This window comes from Eubalaena glacialis, chromosome 2 (genome assembly GCF_028564815.1).
Source record: "Eubalaena glacialis isolate mEubGla1 chromosome 2, mEubGla1.1.hap2.+ XY, whole genome shotgun sequence".
Classification (NCBI taxonomy): domain Eukaryota; kingdom Metazoa; phylum Chordata; class Mammalia; order Artiodactyla; family Balaenidae; genus Eubalaena; species Eubalaena glacialis.
The window spans coordinates 169,269,673-169,293,738 of NC_083717.1; the positions used below are offsets into that span (position 1 = coordinate 169,269,673).

Consider the following 24,066-nt stretch of genomic DNA (forward strand, 5'->3'; position numbering starts at 1 on the left):
TCTCTTCTGGAAGGTTTATAAAGAGAAATCACACCATGAAACAGTGCACAGAGGGCAGAAAAAAAGGGAAGAATTCAGGGAGCTACCCTCCTGAGCTTCTGGGGTGCATCGTCTGGCCCCTCAGTAAACCAAACCTCATGCACCAGACGTGGAGGTGAGACTCAGCCTGAGTGGGTGCTGAGCAAGAGAGAGAAAAATGGAGACAGTCGAGGGAACCTGCAATGACACCTACAGTGTGCACATGTGGCTCGGGCTCTGGACCCAGGTAATGTCCTTCAGTGTGCAGGGGCAACCCATCCCACCTTGTCCCATATTTGTCCCTCTCCTTGTGGGGCTCAGACACCCTTCAGGAGGCCTTGACACCTTCTCCACCACTCTTCCAGTCCTTTCCTCATCATCCTTCCAGTGTGCTTTCGAAGCAAGTCCCTCAGGGCTGAGCATAAAATTCCATCAGTGCCTTTAGTAAGGGAGAGTAAAGAGGAATTATGGCTGTTCTTTGCTCGGCTGGGTTTTGTAGAATTACCCCAAAGCAGTGTTTATCATGCCATTGAGCTGGAGGCCCATGCTTAATGTGCTATCTGTCCTGACCCCAGATGTCTCTCTGCATCGCTGCTCTTCCACCAGCTCTCCTACAGTCTGGCTCATTCTAGGGTCATTGCTGACAAGTGTATTACCCGTGTTTATCCATATTAAATCTTGTATCGTTGACTGCCCTTTACCCATTTCTGTAAACTCTCTTTGGTCCTCCTGCAGTTTCCCCTTCCTGCCTTGCCTTGTCCTTCTTGGAAAGGCAAACCCTTCTAAGTCAGGAGTTCTAGTGAAGCTTGTTCCTAATTGTTTACGAAGAATAAAGCTGTTAGAGATGGCCCTGCTACAAGGCTGGAGACTTCATCTGGAATTGGTACTGACCCATTCATAATTACATCATTCAGAGCAGTGGGGACTTCACCGATGGAACTGGTTTCATTACAATATACATTTGGGAAGCTAACAGTTGGCCAGCACTTTTCTCATGTAAAAACACAGCCGAAAGCTATCATCTTAATCATGTTTTACATAGCTAGAGCACTTGACAGTTTATAAAACACTTATGTTTGATTTTTCCTAAAACCTAAAAGCATTTGCTATTTTTCCCTCTCCATAAAACATTTTACTAGAACAAAAATAAAATGCATTTTATTCTGAAAAATAATGAAATAAGAAGTTTTACCTTAACTGAGCCATTAGGAAATGAAAACACAGTTCAATGTTCCCAGGGTTGACTTTTATGTCATTAATGCTAGGGACACAGGCTCAGCCAACATGTTTCTTTGTTCCCAGTAAATGACAACACTTTACATGTGTGTGGTAGTTTAGAATTAATTTGCCCAAAGTTTCATGTATTTAATGATTTCTTTAAGATAATTATCCCTGAGAAGAGAAATGAACTAGGAGTCATAATCTGTGAGTTTGCAAAGCAAATTCTTCTCTCTTTCTGTGGCTAGTGTTGACCGTGAGATTTTGGCAGTTAAAACTATCATCAAAGAAAAAGTTTGCCTTCTACCAATGATGAGGCCCTAGAAACAAATTGCCTGCTTGGTATTTGAAACCGACTATGTTTTATGCTTAAATTGATGCAAAAGTCACAAGAAATTAGATGATAAATTAATATGTGACAGATGAAAATTAGGTCAAATCTCTTTGTTATTAGTTACGAAAAAACCCACAATCCACTGTAATGGAAAATATTTCATTAGACAGATCATTCATTCAGTCAATAGCTAGTTGTTTAATGCCTCTTAGGTAGCAGGTACTATCAAGGCGTATTCTTCTCCCCCCTCCCCCCTCCCCGCATCCTCCCCCTCCTCCTTCTCTGCCTCTCTTCCTCTCTTTGTACTCGTCCTCTTGCTCATCTTTCTTTCCCCCAAAATTTGACAGGTGACAAAGCTCTTAGAGTCATGATGTGTTCTTATTCTCCTGGTGATGAGGAAGGAAAAAGATCTTTGTTTCTATGGGGAGACATGTCTCACCCTCCTGACCCCACAGCTTGCCTGCTCACTGCAGCCCCCATCTTGCACAGGGCAAGGAATATTTTTGGCCAGCAGAGAACTTCAATATGCCATTCAGCTGTGTTGGTGAGAATGGGATCTTGAGGCTCAGGAAAAAAAAAAAAAAAATGGAGCTTTGAAATATCTGGAAGTTATTCCAAGACCCCTGGTAAGGATTTCAGATAATGAAACGGCTGATAGTGGTGGTGGGAGGGAACCCAAGCCTTTATCCACTCAAGACGTCATCCCCTTCACATTTTATCTTTGGTGTCATGGCGGCAGTACTAATAGGACACGAGCCTTCTTGCCCCAATAATGGCCCATTACAGCTTCAGGAAAAGCCATCATGTTTCCGCAGCATTTATCTGTCAGCAGGAGACTATTATGGGAGCACAAACTCACATTGTATTAGCGTTATCAGTTCATTATGATTCTTGGGACGCGTGCCAGCCAGTGGGCTGCCAGTCTGCTGACCAGCACTCGGGGATATAACTCCACACCCCAAATTCAAGCACTGAGAAGACAGTGGGCCCACAGGGGCGTGTGGTTGGGACGTTTTCTCCGGCCAGGAGTCCATGGAGCCCTGGCCCGATCAGCACGGTATCCAGAGATGTCCAAGTTAGGCTCACTGTCTGGGCTGGGCCCACCTTAGTCCTCATGGACCATCAACGGTTGTGCTTCCCCGACTCACCTCCCCCAGCGCTTACCCTGGGGTGGAACAGAAACAGGCTTGGACTGTGATTCAGACAGTTTCACGGAGGCATCCTCTCCTTCCTGGGCTGGTGGTAAGAATTAACTATACACCTTGTGTTTCTCAAGGCATCATTCTCACCTGGAAACTTGGTTCGGGGAACATGGGTAAGGTTGAGGGACAGGGACGCTGTAACCAAGCAATTAGTGTCCCGCATTCACCATGCTTAGGGAGCATGTGGTGGGATTGCCAGAAATTCTGTCCCGCATTCACCATGCTTAGGGAGCACGTGGTGGGATCGCCAGAAATTCTGTCCCGCATTCACCATGCTTAGGGAGCACGTGGTGGAATTGCCAGAAATTCTCGTTGCTCTTGTCTTTTAGTGATGAAGCCATTAGGTCCTCTTGCTAGGTTGCCTGGCTTGAAAGATGAGAAAAGCCTCCTCATTGTTGAGCCCGAAGTAGCCCGTCCAGGGAGGGGATTCAAGAACCCGAGAGACACTGCTTGCTGCTGCCTTGCATGTGCAGAAATGAGCAGTGTCAGGGGCGGGGAGGCAACTCAAGACAGGGACATACACACCAAGACCAGTGCAAGGTGGTGATCTTCACCACACTTGTGGCAAGGGGTGCTGCGCTGGGGTCAGCCACATAGATCATGGCAAGACAGCTCGAGTGGCCCTCGGGATCCAGGTGCAGGCATTCGGACAGCCCATTCTAAGGACTTAGCCAGACTGGGATGGGAAAGAGTGGGTGGCTAGTGTGGACCTGGGTTCGGCTATTCGTGACATACTTGGTGCTTTTTGTACCCAGAGGAACATAGATTTGGGGGACAGAACACTCTGAGCTGTGTCTGGGTATGTTTTTCTTCTTATCTGCCTCCCGGACCCCACCCCAAGGAGACCACTTGGGGAAGGGTGTGGACACAGAAGGCTGGGTCCCCACCATCTCCCAGGTGATGTGCGTATGGAGTGTTGTTGCCAAGGGCATGGTTCTGGTTTGGCTTCATATTCCTTAGGAAAGAGCTTGAACTTGGGCAAGGAGGGAGGAGGGAAAGTGAAGAGACTTGTGTACAGAGAGTTAGGAGTTGAATAAGTAGAAATCCATGCTTTGCCAGTTATTCGCCGTGTGACCTTGGGGAGGTCCCTCCACCACACAGGGCCATTTACGCGTTTCCTTATTTATAAAGTCTGATGATGGTTCTAAGTGATTCCCTGAACCCTCCCCACCCCGACTCCCCAGCCGTAAGGTCCTGTGAATGTAATAAATATCTATTTAAAGGCATTTGTCACAAGAAAAAGTCAGCTGCTGTCCCCTTCTACCCTCCACAATTACTGTGTCTAAGACATTTTGTTCCATGCCCTTTGGGCTGACTTGCCCACCTGGGGGTGCCAGTACTGGGACATGGGAGAGTGAAGGGGTGGCTTAGAGCTTTTTGCTGGGGTGGATTACAAATGGCACCTGCTCCAGGGGAGCAGTGGAAGATTGAGATGACAATTGGCTGAATGAATTTCAAGCTCGAGGGAGCACAAGAGCCTTGCCCACCCCATTCTACCCCCAGCACCACCTTTGTTTTCTGGAGAAGAGATGACGTCGGCAAGGCCACGCGGAGTGGTCAGGACCAGATCCCGGAGTCCTCTGCACGCTCCCACACTACCGCTTCGCCAGCTACAGGCGTGGAACCCACTCTAGCTTTGGGAGGGAAATCCATCCCCCGTGAGCTGGCTGAGGACAGAGAGGGAGAAAAGCTGGTACCACGAATAGTGTGTGTCCTGGCCATGTTTGCCTGGAAAACCACAGGAGAAGCCTGGGTCTGCCAGGCTGAATCAGACCCCCAGGATGTCTCCGCTGGTGGGTCCTCTTCTCCCCTGCAGTGGAGTCCACAGGCTCACACTTGCCAGGGAGGGAAAGGAGGAAGAACTCTGCCCCAGGGCCATGTGCAAGGGGACTGGACAGGCACCGCGGAGGAAGACGGTCAGAAGAGGACCAGATCTTAGGGACCTCATTCTCGCCCTGGAGGACAATCAGCTTGTGCCCAGGGATGAGGCCCTCAGTTCCTGCATCCCTGTGCCTTGGATGCAGACAGTAGTTGTGTGGGCATTAGCTTAGCTTTTTTTTTTTTAATTAATTTTTATTAGAGTATAGCTGAGTTACAGTGTTGTGTTAGTTTCCGCTGTACAGCAAAGTGAATCAGTTATACATATACGTATATCCACTCTTTAGATTCTATTCCCGTATAGGTCATTACTGAGTAGAGTTGCCTGTGCTGTATGTATTCTTATTAATTATCTACTTTATATAATATATAGTAGTGTGTTTTGAGCCAACACAGACTTCCTGTTTTCCCTCATTTGCCCCCAGTGGCTTTGCACCCACTGCTCCGGGCTGTGAAGTTGTCTTTCTTTTCATGCTCCATCGAGTGTGCTCTGTCTCCAGTTTAAAAAAAGGTGCACCCACCCAAAGCAAGGAGCCAACAGCTCTCATACAACCTGTCAGGCACTAAGCCCCTCCAGGGTAGGCAGCCTGTCCCCTCAGCAGGCTTTGCCCACTCCCACCCCGCAAACTGCTGTGGTCTAACATTTCATTCAACAAAGTCTTTATCAAGCAACTGCTGTGTGCTAGGCACCGGTAAGCACCGGGGATTCTCCAATGAGCAAAAACAGACAAGGTCCCTGCCCTTATGGAGCTTACAATCTAGTGTGTGTGTGTCGGGGTAGGGGGTATTATTCACACCAATACACATATAATTGCAAACTAATAAATTACCTGAAGCAAGGCAAATAGCAGAAGGTTCTGGTGTGATCTGGAAGGTGGGGCGTTGTAGGTGGCAGGGGCAAAGCCTGAGGGGGACATGGCATGGGCTGAGGAGAGGTGGGGAGACACACAGGAGCCTGTCATCTGGGGCTTGCCTTGTAGACCACAGGGAAGGACTGGGGCCTTTTTCCTGATTGCAACAAATTGCAAAGGAGACTTTGGGTGTGCATTTTACAGTGCACTCCCTGGCTGCTGTGGCTTGGAGAGTGGATTTCCAGGGGCCAGAAAGGATGCAGAGAAACCAGTCACTGAGGTCTTGGCAAGAGATGGTGGTTGTGTCTCTGCACCTCTCTTTCCGTCTCCAATGTAACCAAGTACCTATGTGATTAAAGCAATCCGGGCTGCCAGGGGTTCTGCTGACAGAGTCGACATCTTCATCCATCTCTCTGTGAGATATCTGCCAGCGCCCCGAGCCTGGAGAATCCCATGCGTTCCTCCACTTCAGCACATAGGAAAAACCTCAGCTTTGTTTCCCAGCCTGCACAAGCTTCCATTTATCCTAGTCAAGTATCATCTGCTGTCTTGTTGCCCATTCCCCAGCCCCTCCTGAGTGGCCAGCCCCTCCTGGGGTTGCTCACAACCCTCCTGCTTTTATTCCTGAAGTGCTTGGACACTGCCTGAAGTTACACTCCATTTAGACATTATTTTGGTGATAAAATGAAGTTTTCCCCCCTACTGCTCATTGTCTTCTGTAGAATATAGGAGAATAAGGTGGTGGTCTCTCCTGAGGGCTTTTTCCCCCTCTTTAAATAATTCTATACCTATCCTCTCCCCACACTCATTTGAATCATCAAATTGATTATCCCTGTGGCTGGCACATCTCAAAAGATGACAAGCCCCAGAAGAAGGATTGGGGCTTGACTTAAAGCTGGCTTTGATACAGTGGCAGCCCATAACATTCAGGTTCATGGAGGGAGAAGCAGACAGGGATTGCAGGTGTGTTTGTAGCTGGGGATTCAGGTGTGTACGTTGAAGTGTCTACTTGTGCCTCGAAGTGGATGTGGCAGGTAAGTTGGTTGTTTTAACCACAACTGTGTTTTTCTAAGCAGACAGGAATTTATTTGCTCGTGTCTGTGTCCCGGGTACGTTTCTGAGAGTTGCCAGTGAGCATCATTTTATATATCTAGAGAGCATCTTATAGAAGCACGCCCTGCGTCTCGCCATATGAGAGCCTTTCAGAACCCACTGGCCCAGGTGATGAGAGCTGGGAAGGGAATCAGTTTCTATCCTCTTCTCTCTTGCTGGGCCTCACCTGCTGGCCTGACCCTTTGCACTTCTGTGCACCAAACACCAGGTTTGAGGCTATGAATTTCTCAGGCACTGGCCTCTTCTCCTTGATATGAGGGAGGAGAAATGTGACTCATTTTTAATTTGTAAAACAGACCCCTTCCAAAAGGCTGAGAGGTGAGTTTGCTAAACCTGCCAGTTAAAAGATAGGATGGGGGGTGAGAAGATATACAAGGGGCATATCTTTCAACCCCCCAAACCCACCAGCCAGTTGAACAATTTTTTTTTTCTTTAATGGCGAGAGGACAGGCCTTGCGGCTCTACAGCACAGTCCTCCTACTCCTCAGGAGGTGGGGACCTCGCGCGAGCGTCTGATTCCATTGAAGTCTCTCTGGCTCACCCCCCTCCCCCCACCCCAGCTCGATTCTGTCACTTTAAGTCCAGCCCCTGAGAGATAGCCAATAGGAGCCAAACCATACATCAGTCTCCCAGCCTTAAAGCTACAGTAGGGTTAGTGGGCTCCAAGTCTCTGGTGCCCGAGCCTCCTCCACGGCTTCCCATCCCCTCTGCCCGCTCGGAGTGTGTGCATCAGTGGGAGCGCTGGGCTGGGCGCGCAAGGCTCTCTGCCTCCCTCTCGCCCCACCACGGTGCTTCCTCCCACTCTGCCTTCTCCCGCTCACCGTGCCCCTGCCCGGACTCGCACCTCGCCGGTGCCCTTCACTCGCTCTTCCGCGTGATTTCCCCGCCGCCTTTCTCTACCAACTGGGAATGCTAAAAGGGGACTGATGGACGTGTCAGAACTCTGCATCCCGGACCCCCTCGGCTACCACAACCAGTAGGTCCTCTGCTTCTCCGTCTGTGTCTGTCCTTCTGTCTGGCTGTATCTGTCCTGGGTGTCGCAGTTCTTCTTCTAGGCATTCTTGAAGTGGCAGGGACCCCGGGGGCACTTGGGGGAGGTTGGAAGGGGAAAACCACCCACTTCCTGGGTTTCCTTCTGGGGATAAACCCGACTCTAACTTTTCCCTCACCCCCTTTTACAAACCCTCACTTTTAGGTAAGAGCGGAGCTTTCTCATTCACTCTTTCTCTCAGATCATCCCCGCGGGGAGAAAATATTTGAGTTTCTGTGGGATGGGGAGGCAAGCCTAGAACAGGTGCGGGAATGTCGCAAGGATGCCCTGTCCCATCCGGGAAAGCCTCCCTGCGAGCCCTTTGACTTTAATGTTTATTTCCATACTGGGGACCAAAAACGATCCCGGCAAGGGGACGAAATCGAACGTGCCGCGCAGGTTTGGAAACTGTGGGCGGCCAGCGCCGTCTCGCCCCGCAGTCCCAGTGGGGCGCCCCGAGGGCGCGCACGCGGCGCGGTGGACTCAAGCCACCCCAGGGGTGCGGGCGGCGCGGCCCGGGCAGACTGCGCCCCGCACGCCCTGCGAGGGGAGCCCGCATCCCGCTGGGAGTGGGGACAGTCGGCTCGGCGCAGCGGCGGAGGCAAAGTTGGTTCGCGGCTTTAGGAGAGGCTGCGCCCTGCGAAACAGACTGGCGTGATTTCCGTGCCCCGGGGCAGCTTAGCGCTCGCCTCCCCGGAACCCGGGGTTGTCTGAGCGGCGTGCGCGTGGGTGACGGCGGGGGCTGCAGGAAGCGACTCGCAGTAACCGCGGGTCCCCGAGCTTGGGCAGCGTGCCGAGCGCGCAGAGTGAGGAAGCGGAGAACTGATTCCCTGAACGGTGGGAGGCTGCCCCGCGCGGCCAGCCTGGGCTCTCCGGGGTCCTGCCCCGGCCACCGGCGGTTTCCCTCCCAGGGCCCTCCGCGGTCGTCGTCACACCTGCCCGGGTACCTGCCCTGGTCTCCCCGCGGGCGCTACGCGTGCCGCCGCGCTCCGGGCTGGTGTCCCGGCGTCGGGGTGTGGGCGCGTGCAGAGTGGTCCCTCGGAAGGCTTCAAACAATAATACAATGAAAACTCTAGATTCTCGCGGAACTGTTTAACTTCTTCCTCTTCTTCCTCCTCTTTTTTTTCTGAAGCAAACAGAACTACCAAAGTCAGTTCTCGTTCCGCCATCCTTTCATTTTTGTACCACCCCTTCCTCCCAAGAACCGCGACATCCCTAAAACAATACTCTGGATAACGTGGGGTCCCAGGAAGTGTGATTACGTCCCCCTCGCTGCACAGAATACCTCCACCCCAGGTGGACCACGCGTGAGAGAGGAGGCAACTTCACAGCAGCATCTCCTGGGGGTGACCGGACTGTCTAGCCTCCACGCTGACCTTTTTGCTTGTAGTTTTGGGATTTCCCTCGGCAGACGGTCCTTTAGGTGCCGCCAGAATTTAGACAGAGTGTCAGAAGAAGGCGATTGCGTTGGGAGATGAGAGGAATCTTTAATTATAATGGATTCAGATTTGCATCAGTTTGAAAAGTGGCTTTTCATTCTCTTTAAAGGTTACACTGATCCCAGCTTGCCTGGCTGGTGGGGGTGGAGTGGGGGGTGGTTTCACACGGTGGTACTCCTTCCGTAAGGGAGTGGGAGCCCCCAAAGGAACCTCCCGCGTGGGCGAAGCTGTGAACAATGTATGATGTTTGTGGGGCATTTCCTCACGTAAAACTACCAAGTACGACAAATATTGGATATTTAAATTATTTAGGTCACTCTCTCCAGAGGTGCCTTCTTTAGTTGAGCTTGAAATACCTATGTATTTGTCCCTGGCTCAAGTCACAGTCAATAAATATGAAATTTCCTATGGGGAAGTACATCTTTTGATTATGTTGACCAAGAAAGCAAGGAGAGATGGGGGATTTAGCAGCTGGGTAATTCATCGAGCTGACGGCAACCCTGGCTTGAGTTTGAGGAGAAATATGGGCAAAGAAGGAATGTCGGGGAAGCGGCAAAGGGGAGAGAGGGAGCTGAGGTCCTGGGTGTCTGGGAAGGGTTTGAAGTGGAAATCAGTTATAAAGTAAGCCTGAGAGTGGTTTGGACTCCCTAGCCTTCTTGGTATCTTTGCAAGGAATTAGCTTCTCATCCCATGGGGCAGAGGAAAAGCCAGAAACATGCCTGCTTTTTCTACGGAGGAGCTAAACATCCCTGTGAGATGCTGTTTCTCAGAGCCCAGGACCTGCTGGGCAGCAGCCGAAGCATTAGTGAGCCGGCCCCATATACAGGTGTGTGCCTCCTGGCGCGGGTTTACCTCTGCTGTAGTTACAGGGGTCCAAAATTTCCAAGGACAAGCTTGTGGAGGTCAGAGGCTGGTTTGGGGAGAGGCATCTTTCTGACCTCAGCCCCGGTGCTTCACAAGCAGCTTTAGAGCCACTGGTAGCAAAGTAACAAGACAGAGGACTGCATTCTTTGGTTTGTTGGAAGGACCGTAGAATGAATCCATCCATTACGGTGCCGATGTGTCTTGGGGAACATATACAAGAGTGGGTTCGAGCGCTCTGTACACACGGTTTCTACCTATTTGGCTTAGCTGATACCCCTGGACTGGAAAAAACCCAAGGGTGCAGGGACCACAGTCCAGCGAGAAAGAACTCCCCATACTTCCTTCTCACCTGCTGATATACAGAGAGCATATTTTTAATGCTTTAGTGTTATTTCCACTTTCCAGGTGAGAAATTAACACACACACACACACACACACACAGATATACCTGGACCTTCATACCTTTCTCTCCTTCATTTTCATTTTCCCGTAGCCAGTCCTGTAGGTGACTCCATTACCAGTTCTAATCAATATTTTATGTACATATATAATCAGCCAGAGTGGGAGTGAGTGTGCTGGCCTGTGTGGGCTTGTGTACAAATGCGTCGGGGACGGACCTGATGGAGACCCTCGGCATAAAATCCAGGGAGCAGGGGGCGCTGCGTCACCCAGCGTCCGATGACCACTTTGCTGATGTTAAAGAAACAGAGAACAAACTGTCCTGAAGGTAAAATATGTGGGTTCACACGTAGGAAAAATGCCACATGGTAATTCAGAATCAGTGACCCAGAGAAAAACAAAGGGGGAAATTAATTTTTAATGGTACATGTAAAAATAAATCAGAGTGAGGACATTAGTCTTGGTTTTCTGAGGGAGGGGCTCTAGGAAATAAACTTTTATGTGCCTGCCACACTTCTGGAGGTGTGGGCTGCTGTGGAAGAGGGTGGGCTCGTTCAGGCCTGAGGGTGATAAACTAGGAGGAAACAGTGGGTCAACGCAGAGGACCCCAGTCCCCGGTAAGGCCCTTTCCAGCTCAGTGAGGTCTTGACGTCAACTGGAAATTTCCTCTCGGAGCTTATTTCCCCAACTCCATTTTACAAACAGTCCTCGATTTTACCAATAATTGGGACATATAAAAATATGTTTCTTAAAAAAATATATATGAAGAAACAAACTGACCCACCAAACAAGAACCTTTTCATTCTATTGATTTGGAGTAATCAATACCTATTCCATTTAGGCTGAGATAGGAGGGACAGAGGGGACTTTCGGGGAAAGCTCTGTGAGGGAAGTGGCTGTGATAGAGATTTCATGTCACAACGCTGCCTTCTCAGAGTGCCCCCCCCCACCCCCGGCCCTAGCCCAGGGGGCCTTTGTGACTTTGTCGTGTGTGCTTGATCCGTATTCCTGATAATGGGACATTTTGCCAAATGGTTTTTATTTAAGATAATCTATACTCATTGAAAGTTTGTCACCTTCCTCAGTGCTCTGCAAAATGCCTAGTTTCTTTTGAGCAGTTGGAACTGGGAAGCTCTGTACAAGTCTGGCAGCCCCAAAAAAGAGGGGTGGGTTGTGAGAGAGACATTGTGAGCGCGTTTGCCTGGCAGGTGGGCGATGGAGCTGGCTGTGTGAAAGAACAGGATTCAAAAGGAAATCAAGTTCAGTTCGGAAGACAGCCTAACAGTTAGATAAGAGGCAGGATGCTTCTGACACGGTTCTGCAGTGCTGTTCCCTAGAACTTGTCTTCCCAGATGCTTTAAGTGGTTTCCTCAATATGATTAAGTTTATTCGTGGTTCTAATTTAAGGGGAAGGAATAGCAGATACTTAGACCGTAATCCACTCCTTCAAAGTAAAGTCCAGCCCACACCCTGAACACCCCAGGCTGGTGCCTTTCCACATCTACCAGCCATCATCTGGCTCTGTCCCTTTTCTCTCTGCAAGCAAGGCCCTCCCAGTCTCTTCCAGCTTGACCAGGAGGTCTGCCCAGAATTAGTCAGGACTCCTCACAGCTCTGCTGGGAGCTTCTGTCTTGGGATCGGGTGGCTTTTGGCTGAATGATCCCATGGGGGACCCCAGCATGGCTTGAGGGCTGAGCCTCTGATGTCCTCCGCAGTGGCCGTGGTTCCCAGAGGGTGCGTGGGCCCAGGAGGGGGCTGCTAGTAGAGGGTCCACAGACCATGCCAGGAATCCTGGAAGGGCTCAACTTGGGGATGCTGGAACCAGACAAATCTGAGCCCACCTCCTGCCCTTGAGGCCATTTGCTGATTTCTAGGGATAAATCAAAGGTCTTTTTAGCGCTGTAAGTGCTGGTGACCCCTGACTGGGTTTCATCTCTGGTGAGCGTCCCCTTTCTCAGTCCCATCAGCCTCAGACCTCCGGGGAAGGGTCACATGCATGGTCATTCCTCGGAGGAGGGGCCCATAGGCTTCTGCTGGCCCCGGTGTCCCGCGTGGCTGGGGTGGCCTGCGGCAGGATCACATCCCGGCTGGTATGGCCAGGTCCCTGCGCAGGGAGGTTGCGGTGTTTATAATTGCAAATGTAATTAGCAGACCAGCTCTGGGGGCACTGGGATGCTCAACTTCTCTGCACATCACAGTGACCCCTGTGCTGGCTGGCCGGCAGATTAACCCTCCCCGGGCCAGCCTGCGCCCCCCCACCACCCCGCCTCTGGTGAGGCCGCTGACCTTTCACTGATAATGGCAGGGCTGTCCCGGGGGAGGGATGGCAGGGCCAGACCCCTTCCTCAGAGAGGTTGTCAGGGCAATGCCTGGGAGAGGTCAGTCGTTGAGGGCGTAGTTTTTCCCTAGGCCGCTGGGCATGTGACCCTTACCACTAGTGACAGTGTGACCCCGTGTGGCAGGCTGCCCTGGGGCATTTCCTCGTGCACTTCCTGGGCCACGCTGGAAGGAGGTCACCTGAAGACTTTGGGTGCGTGCTGGTCTGTGGCTCTGGGCGCCTTGTTGGGGAAAGCAGGGCTCTGGAGGGGGCATCCTGTGACTTCGGAGGAGTGCTTCGCTCAGCGGGCAGAGGGGAGTGAATGCCTGCTGGCTCCCAGGTTCTGCGGGGCTGCCCCCACTCCGGATGTGGCAGGGGGAGGCATGCCATAGGACAGCGTGGGCTCAATTTGTCCCTGGGAGCAGAGACCCCCAAGCAACCATCCAACAAAAGACAGTGACAAACCAGACGAGTGGGAAACTTGGAGCCGCCTGGTCCCCAGCCCCAGCCCCTCCTGTGAGTGTACTGGTCTCTGCCCACCTAGAGGGCCTTTCTGTACCGATCAGGATTTTGAACAGAAAGGATTTTTAATAGCACCTTTAGTTATAAGCATTGGCTCAAGGGAGTGTCAAGCCCTTTCTTGTTGCCGTCAACACCCTTGATATAGAGGATATCTCTGAACCCCGAAGCATCAAGAGCCGCATCTGTTCCTAGGAGAGTGTGAGTGTGTGTACGGGTGTGAGAGCGTGCTATGGTGGGGCTCCCCTTTCAGATGGGCGTCACGGGGGCGACGGGCTCTGCTATTTAAACACAGCCCCGGCCACCCTGCCTTTTACCCCTTGCCTAGACTGAGGTCAGGCTGTGGCCACATTCCTGTGAGGGGCTGCTGAGCCTTGGGGTTTTTCCGTGGTGTGAGAGGGAGCACGGAGAGACCCAAGGGCTGGCTGTCCCTGCTGCCAGAGGAGTTCAGTCTTTCTTTAGAGGCTTTCTTGAGCTTTCTGGGCCTGGGTAGGGCTGGCAGACCCCAGAGAGGGTGAACAGGCCGTACTGCCCTTCTCCAGCAGAACAGATGGCCACGCTCAAAGGAGCCTTGGGAGTTCTGCCCCAGGTCCCCGACTAACCCTTCTCTCCCTGGATATGGCCATTGACAGTCTATCGCTAAAAAGGTCAAATGTGTTCTTAAGTGAAGGAAAATCAGACTGGTTTTAATCTGCCCATGGGACGTTCAGTATGGAATTGGACAAGATGGGGGGAAAATCTATTGGCAAAATGTCTTAAATTCAGAGTTGTGTGTGCTTGAGTTAAAATAAGCCCCAAGCAAAAGTTTTCCTGGGGGTTACAGACATAATTTTTTTCATCTTCATTTTGCCATGCTTTTTAACCTATACACATCGTAGTCCCAAAGAAGTTTTTTTCCCCTTCTTTTCCTCTCTCTCTCTCCCTTCCCCCCTCTCTCTCCCTCTCTCTCTCTTTAAATTTCTGTCCTCTGTTCTTTAGGACTTTAAAATATTATATTCAATATTGTCATTCGGTGTCCCCGGGGTTGAGCCTTTTCTGGGAATGGTTTTCTGGATAATGTTATTTTGTTTCTCAATGTCATTTCATCCAGAGGTCAAAAGGCAGTTAAACAAACTCCAACAAGGTTTTGTTTTTATCTTCTTGTTTCAAATGTGATCAATTTTCATTTAAAACTGTATCAGAATCCTCTCCTGCCAATTACAGCAGCAGTCAGCCTCACACGCCTGACCATCCGTGTTTACTGAAACACTACATTAAAATTGCACAGATGTGAAGTGCCCAGTTAGAGTCAAGCTTTTCTATCTAGGAAGCCATGAGTTTCAAAACCCCAAATGCTAAGTGTTATTTTAACTTGGCTCTTTATTTTTTTTAATTGCTTGAATTAACTTGAATTCATAAATTTGGTTTTTTTTCTTCTTATTGTTATAAAATTCTTAAAGTATTATATTTACTTAGAGTTATGCTTTCGGTATTTTCACCTGGGTTGTAAGTTCAAAAAGACACCCGGCAAAAGGTTTTTGAGCATCGCTGGTCTTTTCGTGTGTTCTTGGTTTCCGAAGGGCAAAGAACAAGGAAATACAGTCGTAAGGAAATGCTCTGGGGGAGGGTGGAGAATGCGAAGGGTGATGTTTCAGATGAAATTCTCTCATGTCTTACAGTTTAACATTTTCCTTTGTCTTCACTTATTTTTTCCCCTCTATTTTCATCCCAACTTGCTCTAGTTTGCCTTTGTCCTTTCATCCCTCTTTGGTTTTATATGTTTTGGAGGAAGGAGTGTAGGGTGTGTGTGTCTGTGTGTGTGTCTACCTGAGCATGTGTGCATGTGTGTGTGTCTGAGTGTGAGGGTGTGTTGGAGCCATTCTGAGCTGCTGAGCGCGATTAGTCTAGAGAAGTCCCAAAGCAGACTGGCTACTATGGGCCACTCGTTCCGATTCAGCCATCAAGGCCTTGACCCACTGTCAATGGCCTGCTCGCATTTGGTGGGGACACCAAAGAGGGTAAAAACCTCACGTTCCAGGTTGGCTGTCTGTTACCTGAGGAGGTGCGGGTGAGAGGGTGTCAGGACGCACCAAACTTTATTCGAAGCCAATTTTTCCGTCTCTCTGCTCTCTTATCTCACTTCCTAGCACTTTGAGCTCTAGTTTGGGATCCTGGTGTTGCTGAGTGAATGAGCTAGTGTATGCTTTTGTTTTTGCCTTCCTAATCGATCGGCAGAAAACATTCCCTTTTGATGGTGAGACATCTCTTCAGCACGCATGCAGAGTGCAGTATTTATCCTCTTCCTTTTAGCCTCGCTCTTTGTCATTTGTCCCTTGGGTGTGTTGACATTGTCTACCTAAGCAGTCAGGCTAACAAGCTTTGGCAGAAAGAACACCGCTTTCACAGAAATAATAGCAAGAATGTGATGGTTGTAATAATTATAACAGTAATAACAGCTTGCAGCTTTTTCTTCCCCAAAAGCGCAAAGCAATTCTCATAACCGGTTTCCTCGTAGTAACTGGATGAGGGTTGCTGTGTCTTGCCTCTGAACATAAATGTTTTTCTGCAAACATAACTTGCACAGACTTCAGGTTTGCATGTCTAAATTCATCCAAGAGCAAAAGATGCCTGGTGTCTGAAATTTGAACAGACTGGTGAAGTCTGTTCACCAGTCTAGCCACACAGTCCCACTCAGAAATGCTAGGTGTGTTGCCTTTGAACTGGGAAGGGAGAAATGTTTCTTGTAAAGGACACTGTGTCGGGTCTGACCCTCCTGTCACAAGCACCTGAGGTCCATGCCAGGCTCTGCCTCTCCACACCCCCAACGTTCCTTGGTTCCTCTGGCTGCAATCTCAGGAGAAGTTTGCAGACCAAAGGCACACAGAGGACAAGGGGGGTTATGACTTGGCACATGTGAATAGCTGGGAAAAGGGCTGGGTGAAGAGAGAGGCAAAGTCACCTCACCACCCTTGATCGCCTTCTTGGCCATTCAGCGTCTCCCAGGGCTGCCGTCCCTGTTCCTGGGTACCTCAACCTGTTCTCTGCAGGCAGAAATTAGAGGGAAGGCACCAGGGAGCCGCCCCCTCTGGATCCCTGAGACCTCTCTTGTGACTTTTCATGCCGATACCCAGGCCTGGACCAGCTCACCTGCAAACTGCTCATCTGTGCATTACTTTTGAAATTGGTGCTGCCTTTGTTATTTCCTCTCTCACCACCACCCCCCTTTTTTTGTATGTGTGACTTGGAAATAGGAGACAGCCTAATATACCAGCCTAACATAACAGGAGCCACCTAACATACCAAGGTCCCACGACTGTATTTTTTTTCTACTTCAATATTCTTACTCATGTTCTTACTCAATTTTTCCCCCCAAAATACCCAACAACCTAAATTTTGGGGTTATTAATTGATTATTATCTGATTTAACAAACAAAACATCCTACCCCACAAGGAATCCCAGCAAGGATCTGGCTGTGTTGCTGAGACTGAGATCTGCTTTTTTCCCCCTCAATTGGTGAGAAACGTTATAGCTTCAATTCCCTTGTTGGACCCTGAGTAAAAAATTAATTCATGAATAATAAAAACCAATCAGTCTTGTTGAGTTAAGAAGGATTAGGAGAAAGGGTGTTTTTTCTTACAGAGAACATTTGGAATCTGCGTGTCATTGTCACCGAGTGTTCGGGGTGGCTTGAGCGTGCCTTTATTCACAGCAAATGAGCCGTTTATTATCCCGAAGTGTAACACGTCTTCCTCAGTTGTAAGGCCAACTTACTGAAGATTGTTACGGGTTTCCCACCCAGTTCTCACCCACGATCCCATACCGCAAGTCAGTGATCATTCATTGAAATTAAGACAGTTTCCTGTGTAAGTGGCACATAACCAAAGAGCAACAGACCCGGCATTGCATTATGAATAAGCCAGTTTGTTGATGGAATGGAGTCTGACTCTCGATTTCCCTCCCCTTTCTTTCCCTGGGAAGTAATTGACTAGAAATTTACATGCCTTTGCAAGAAGTAGAGAAATTAGACTTGTAGATACTCTTTTTAGTTTCCAGAATACTATCTTCCTCCCAGGGTTATTGTGAAGATTAAACAGAGGTAATTCACAAGTGTCAGGCACATAGTGGGTGTACATTAAATGTTTGATGTTCTTATTAATTTTTTGATGTTATCTTATTGGAAGTTACTTTTCATTCCTTTGATATAACCTCACAATGAAAGTCCTTCCTACTCAGCAGTGAGACTGGGGTGCTTGAACTGATTACTTTGTTTAATGCGATCAATGTGGCTTGGGTTTCCATATGTAACACAAGGGGATTACAGAGGGAATTACGATTTGGGGCAGAGGTGATGAATAGGAAATTTCCTCTGAATGAATCCCTATATCCTTGGACCATGGGTAGAGTTGCCCAATAAAATACAGGACACTCAGTTACATTTGGATTTTAGATAAGCAACAAATAATTTTTTAGTATAAGTATGTCCCATGTGATATTTGCTAAATCTGGCAACCCTACTATGGGTGTTTTTCTTAAATTGGTCTGATTAAAAAACACATTTCCCTTATCTTTTCTACTTTTGACAAAGCCCCAAAGAAGGATTATGTATAGCTTTTTCAAATTGTTTTTTAAATGACTATCTTTAACTTTTTGCCAATATTAACTTGTTAGGTTGGCCATGTCCTTAGAAGTTAGTGCGTACAAGTGATTTCTGTCGTCCAGATATATTGATAGAGTTGCAATCAGGTAAACAGATCTGCCAAATGAGGTCTCCTAGCGTAGCACCCAGAGCTACTGAATTTTGCCTTAGGGAGAAACAGGGTAAGCAGAGTCTTTTCGGGAACCTGCCTCTGCATGATGTTTCCCTGACAAGCAGGTTGAGGGGCTGGATTGTTAGAACCTGACACCCCAGCAATTGGAAGCTACCCTTGCTGCACCTTGGAGGCCAAAGCAGCGGCCTCTCCCTGCCTTCCCACACAAGGACAAGAGGCTGACCCTTTGGAGGCATCCCCTAGGGGGCTGTGAGGGAAACGGCCCAAATCAGTGTTAGGTGGTGGAGTAGGAAGGACAAGGGGCTGAACCGGATACAGTCAGTTGGGGGCATGGATGAACTGGGGCACACCAGCGAGGGACCAGCGAATCCCAGCTTCTCTTCATTCACCTCCCAGAGCAGCATAGTAGCTCAGACCGGTAAACACAACCCATTGTTTTAAGCGTGGTACCCTCGCAGCCCAGAATATTGGAAATGGAAGAGCTCTAGAGCCCCCTGCAGGCCATCAATGGCACTGCACCTCGTGGGCGACTCCCACTTACAGAGCCTTCTGAGGGTGGGAAGGAATGTGGAGGATCCCAGCAGGTGAGCCTGCAGCAACGCAGGATCCTGGAGGAGTGGGTTAGGGTTAGGATCCCGGCTCCAGAAAGTAGCTCTGGTTTTGGAATCGCCTTTTGGAGCCATGCTCCATGCTTTTTAGCACTGCAGTTGCCTCCTAGTGTGGTATGCCAATGCCCTCCCCCCACGCACACATACACACGCAGGACTCTCTGCCTCCGTGGCTTGCCCTGACCTCCCGACAGGCTGAGCAGTGCTCAGGCCTCACTCAGCTTGAGGAAAGCCCTCCAGGCGTGCAGAGCACCGCAGCCAGTGCTATTTTCAGAGCCCAATTGACACTTGTGTCCAGACTGTCTTCTCCAAGACGCCTAACTCCCTGGGGATTATTTTAGGGTTTGCTGGAAGAAAAGTTTTGGGGAAGACAAGAAAGCTGAAAATAAACTGCAGGGTCAGAGGTGGACAATTGTAATACTAAGAATAATAACAGTCGTTAACATTTATCGAGCACTTACTGGGTGCCAGGCTTTGTCCTAAGAACATTTCATGTATTAACTCACTGCTTTCTCACAATAACCCTATTGGGGTTAATAAGAAAATAGGAACTAGGTCCAATTACTATCCCCATTTCACAGGTAAGGAAACTACGGCACAGAGATGCTAGGTCACTTGCCCAAGGTCACACAGCTGACAAAGCTGGGATTTGCTCAGGAGCAATCTGGCTGTGTGCCTGCACTCCAGCCAGTGCTGTATGTGTTGTATGTCACTCACTGAGTCTAGAATTCTAGCTTTCTAACTCCAGCTTTTACACCACCCCTTCTTAGCTGTGTGGGTTGAACACATAGGTAAAGTTTGGGGTGGAGGTAGAAGGAGAAAATTGGGCCTCATGTCTTGTTCCTAAAAAAGCAGAGGGAAGAATGGCCACGGCGGGTTGGGCCCTGTTCCCCCCTTAGCCTGTGTCATGGGCAGAGGGGAAGGCTGGAGAAAGGAACTTTTAGTCTTCCTGACCTCATCCTCCAAGAGCCCATGGCCAACCTCCAGGGGCACCCCCTTCGTGCCTCCCTCTGAGTCTGTCATCAACGTATGTTGAAGCTGTAATTTTCTCCCATCTCATGCCCTCCCCTTGTTTTCTCATCACCCGCTCTCCAACAACTCCTAAGTCTGAATCTCAGGGTTGGACTCTGGTGTCCAGCTTGGGCTCCTGGCTGGACCTCACGCCAGCACGTGCAAAAGAGAACTGCAGCATCGCCCTCCAAACTGCTTCTCCCCGTGTCTCCCTTGTCTCGCCCTCCCTTGATGCAGGGACCCCCAGCTAGGATATGGAGCGTCTATCTAAATATACAGCTCAGATCTATTCTTTCCTATTTGTGCTATTATATACCCGCAGCCCCCAGTCTGCCTGGCAAACTTCTATTTATCCTTTATTTATTTTTTTTTAACTTTAATTTTGTAAGTTTTACTCAACTTTTTGAAATTTTTATTTATTTATTTATTTATTTGGCCGCACCGTGCAGCATGCAGGATCTTACTTCCCTGACCACGGATCGAACCCGAGCCCCCTGCAGTGGAAGTGCAGAATCATAACCACTGGACCACCAGGGAAGTCCCCTCTATCCTTTAAAACCCTGCTCATGTGTCCCCCTCTGAGTGAAGCCATCCCTGACGCCTCCCAGGAGGAAGTAATCTCTCTCTTTTTGCAGCTACAGTCTGGCCCATGCCCCTGACCGGGTTGTAACCTGTTGGATTTGAATATATGCTTATCTTTTCCCACTACTTCATGAGCCCCTAGAGTACAAGCTCATCTCTGTCCCCACCGCCTAGAACAGCACCTGGTATGCAGTAGGTGCTTAATGCATGTTAGTGGGGCTAACCTAGGGAGATCAGATATGGGTAAAGGGGAATTCTGGAGGCATGAGAGGGAGGTAGAAGGCCATGGAAACTGTGGCCAGGAGGGGCCTGGCTCTGCAGCATCTATTGCCCTGTTGATCAATGAAGGCAGATCTGGCTGGCTAGGTGGCCTCCATGCCCTTCTTGGGGGCAATATAATGTAATGGTTAGGAGGGAAAGCGCTGGCTCCAGAATGACTGAGTCTAAATCCTGGCCCCAGTGGTGTGCTGGAACCAGCTCAAACTGGCTCGGGGGAACCGACCATTAAATTTTCAGGAATTTTGTAGCTGATTGTTAAACACAATCATCATTAAAAATGAAATTATATAAACTTACTAGTAAATACGTTGTCTCAAAAACAAAGGTAGGGCTTCCCTTGTGGCGCAGTGGTTGGGAATCCACCTGCCAGTTCAGGGGACACGGGTTTGGGCCCTGGTCCGGGAGGATCCCACATGACGCGGAGCGGCTGAGCCCGTGTGCCATAACTGCTGAGACCGTGCGCTGCAGCTGCTGAACCCCGCGCACCCTAGAGCCCGTGCTCCAAAACGGGAGAGGCCACCACAGTGAGAAGCCCACGCACCGTGACGGAGAGTGGCCCCTGCTCGCCGCAACTAGAGAAAAGCCTGCATGCAGCAGCAAAGACCCAACACAGCCAAAAATAAAAATAAATAAAATAAATAAATTTTTTTAAATAGCTGAGTAGAAAATAATTGTTTTTACAAAAACAAACAAAAAAAACAAAGGTAATAAATACTCAAAACTCACTACTTCTAATATTTTATTACCTTTATGTTCTTGAACTAAATTTGCATCTAGTATGTCTGCATGGTAGGAATACTGTATGACGTATTGTTACTGCCCATCTCTTCACAGTAACACGGCATCAGTGATGTCACATTGGTAGCTTGAAGCTGGCCACGATGGGAGTATTTACACCATGGAAACAGGCAAATCAGTCCCCTTCTTCCATCCGGTTCTTAAACATTTACCGTCACACCACTGCCTGGCTGTGTGACATCCCAGCTCTGTGACCCCGGATAAGTTACTTAATCTCTCTGTGCCTCAGATTCCTCATTATCAGCGACGACCTTCATTTCTGTAAAGATTAAAAATTGATCAATATAAGGTACTTAAAGCAGAGACTGGTACACGATAAGTGCTCAAGAAATTTTGGCTCTTTTTAGTGTTTCTTCCTCACGGTTCCAGGCATGTCCCTATTGAAATTCTATCAAAACTAATGACCTTCCCAGATAGCAGAATGTGAGTTTTATCCTTAGAGTGTAAGGTTATTGCTTTTCCCTGCTGGACCCTTGCCCATGGGGTTTAACTGTGGTAGCCAAAAGCAGGAAGCAGAAAGCACTAATCTTACAGGGGGAAAGGCCCCTGTGGAGAGGCACACTCAAGCCTCCGGGCCAAGAGAGGAACTGGGACCACAGCAACCACCAAAGTGGCTGAGCAGGTGAGGTGGGCACAGGTGAAGTCAGGAGAGAAACAGAGCAGATGCAAAGAATAGCCAAGTGCCAGAGTGAAGGGAGGCTGTGCAGTGGCTGCAATGGGTCCCTTAGATCACATGAGGGGGCAGATCCTCTCCCAGGAAATGCTGGGCAGTGCAGCCATGCCTGCGGAGGCAAGGGCTCCTCTGGTTTGGGAGTTGAAGGAATATTCCAGACCATCCCCAAGTTAGCACACATGCTGTAATCAGCTTGAGCTGGGGTTGCATGGGCCGTGCTGCAGTTGCTGGGGAAGCCGCAGGAAAATCCACAGCTCTCAGCACGACAGAGGCCCAGGAGAGGCCAGAGTGCGCTAGGCTCTCCTGGACTCTTCCTCGGCTGGTTTCTTGGGCCCCAGTCACCTCTGGCCCCAGAGGAGGTCTCTGCACTGGCAGTTCCCTGGAAATTGCTTCTGGCTCAGACCTTTGGCATCAGGAGGTCCAGCTCAGTGACTCAGTCACACACAGGCCCCAGGCCAGCCCAGCCTGCTTTCAGTATTGAGAGGACTGCAAGCCTGCACACATGGGTAACAGCTAGATCTGCACAGCTTTCCAGGCCAGGGGTGCATCTCATCGCTGGGGGCTCACTTCGTTCTCTGAATCCCTGTTCTGTAGAGAAATGCCCTTGGAAATGGCTTTGTCAAGGAAGAGGCAGCCTTGAGAATTAAACCCTCTTTCCCACATCTCCATGAGTGTTGCCCCATCACCCTGAGCCCCTTAAAGGCCTGGATCCAGTTTATTTGTGAATCTGCAGCACAGGGCCAGCCATGGAGGAGCCTTCAGTAAATATGAGGTGAAAGCTTAGATACATTTTGAGAAAATTTGTGCACTGAGTTGAGCGCTGATGGGCCACCTGTACAGTTGTACAGGTTGTTCACTGACCAAGAAAGAGTTCCTGGTTGAGGGGGTGGGTGAGGTCTGAACCTAGTTTTTCTAATTCACCCCAAGATACACATGGCAGGGAGGAGAGGTGGTGAGTATTCAAGTTCAGGGCCTAGAGGGGCTGAGGAGTCTCAGGCTCTGACACACACTGGGAACAACCCCCCTAACTAACATATGCCGTGGTTCTCTAAAGGCCGCTGTGTTTCTGTCTGCCCAGCACCATCCTTGCAGCCTGAATTTAGAGCCTGATAAGGTCTTCAGAAGGCTTTCTGTTTTGTTTAACTGCAGTTCTTAGTGGGTCCCCACAGCTCTCCGTAGGCAAGACCAGGAAGGGTCACCCAGGCCCTGTTCTGTTGCCCAACACATTGGGCCCCTGTGTTCCCAGACTCAAGGGGCCGGGTGGTGTGTGGGTGTGGGCAGGCAGGAGCCCTGGCTGGCAGGGCCTGTTGGAGGGAGAGTGTCACATGGTCCCTGGGCTCCAAGGGCCTCGGTGAGTAGATTTTGGGGAACGCTGGAGCTTAGTAACTTGAAAGGGAAGGGAACTGCTGTGTTAGCGTTTGATCGGGTGCTCGCAGGCATGATCTCTTTACATTTACAGTAACACCTCAGTAAAGTAAGGGGTCCTATCCCCCTTTATGGGAAGAGGAACTGGAGGTCCAGAGGGATTGAGTGACTTGCCCAAGGTGACAAGTGGGTCCACTTTAAAGATCCAGGCTGCAAATCCAAGCCTGCCTGAAATAGTGCAGCACTCCAGACCAGCCCTCCTGACATTTCCCCTGTCAAGATAACGTGATCCCGAGCTGCCCCTGGGCTCAGGAAGGGGGAGCAGAGCCCCTGAGAAGGGCATGTGGCTCTTGAGCTGCCCGGGGCACCTGAGCAGAGGGTCAGGGCATCCGGAAGTGTGGACGTTGGTGCCTGTGGATGTCTGTGCTGGGCTGAGGGAATTGCCTCTTCTCGCCAAAAAGGGAAGAGGAGGAATGAAGTACCACCCCCTCGCTGCTTCCAGGTCAGCTGCCTTGGAGCTGCTGAGAGCAGTCAGCCTGCTTGAGTTGGAACTCAGGCCTGTGGCTGGTGCCTCCAAGGGCCTCCATGCAGGTCTGTGGGGGAGGGGATGTGCCAGAGGCCAGTGTCCTGCGTGGAGCCTTCGGGGCACAGTGGAGAGGGAGCCTGCTTTGGCTTGTCTGTGCTGTGGCCAGTGTTCAGCAGGCCTGGGTTTGGGTTTGAGGTTTTCTCTCTCCTGTATATCCAGCCTCCCCGTCCCCGCAGCTTCACCCCGACCAGCAGAGCAGTCCCAGGATTGACTTGGGACAACAGCAGGGGACC

General features: G+C 49.9%; 1 protein-coding gene across 2 annotated transcripts in view; it reads left to right on the top strand.

Annotated features, from left to right (window-relative positions):
- ESRRB (estrogen related receptor beta) overlaps positions 1 to 24,066 on the top strand; it is a 175,105-nt gene that overhangs the window by 58,178 nt on the left and 92,861 nt on the right. Inside the window, exon 1 of one of the 2 annotated variants that reach the window (XM_061181122.1) lies at positions 10,660 to 10,674. The exons of the other annotated variant lie outside the window; for it this stretch is intronic. The gene's annotated coding sequence lies outside the window, so the exon portion shown is untranslated. Of the gene's footprint in view, positions 1 to 10,659; positions 10,675 to 24,066 lie in introns of those variants that run through there. 2 annotated transcript variants of the gene reach the window in all.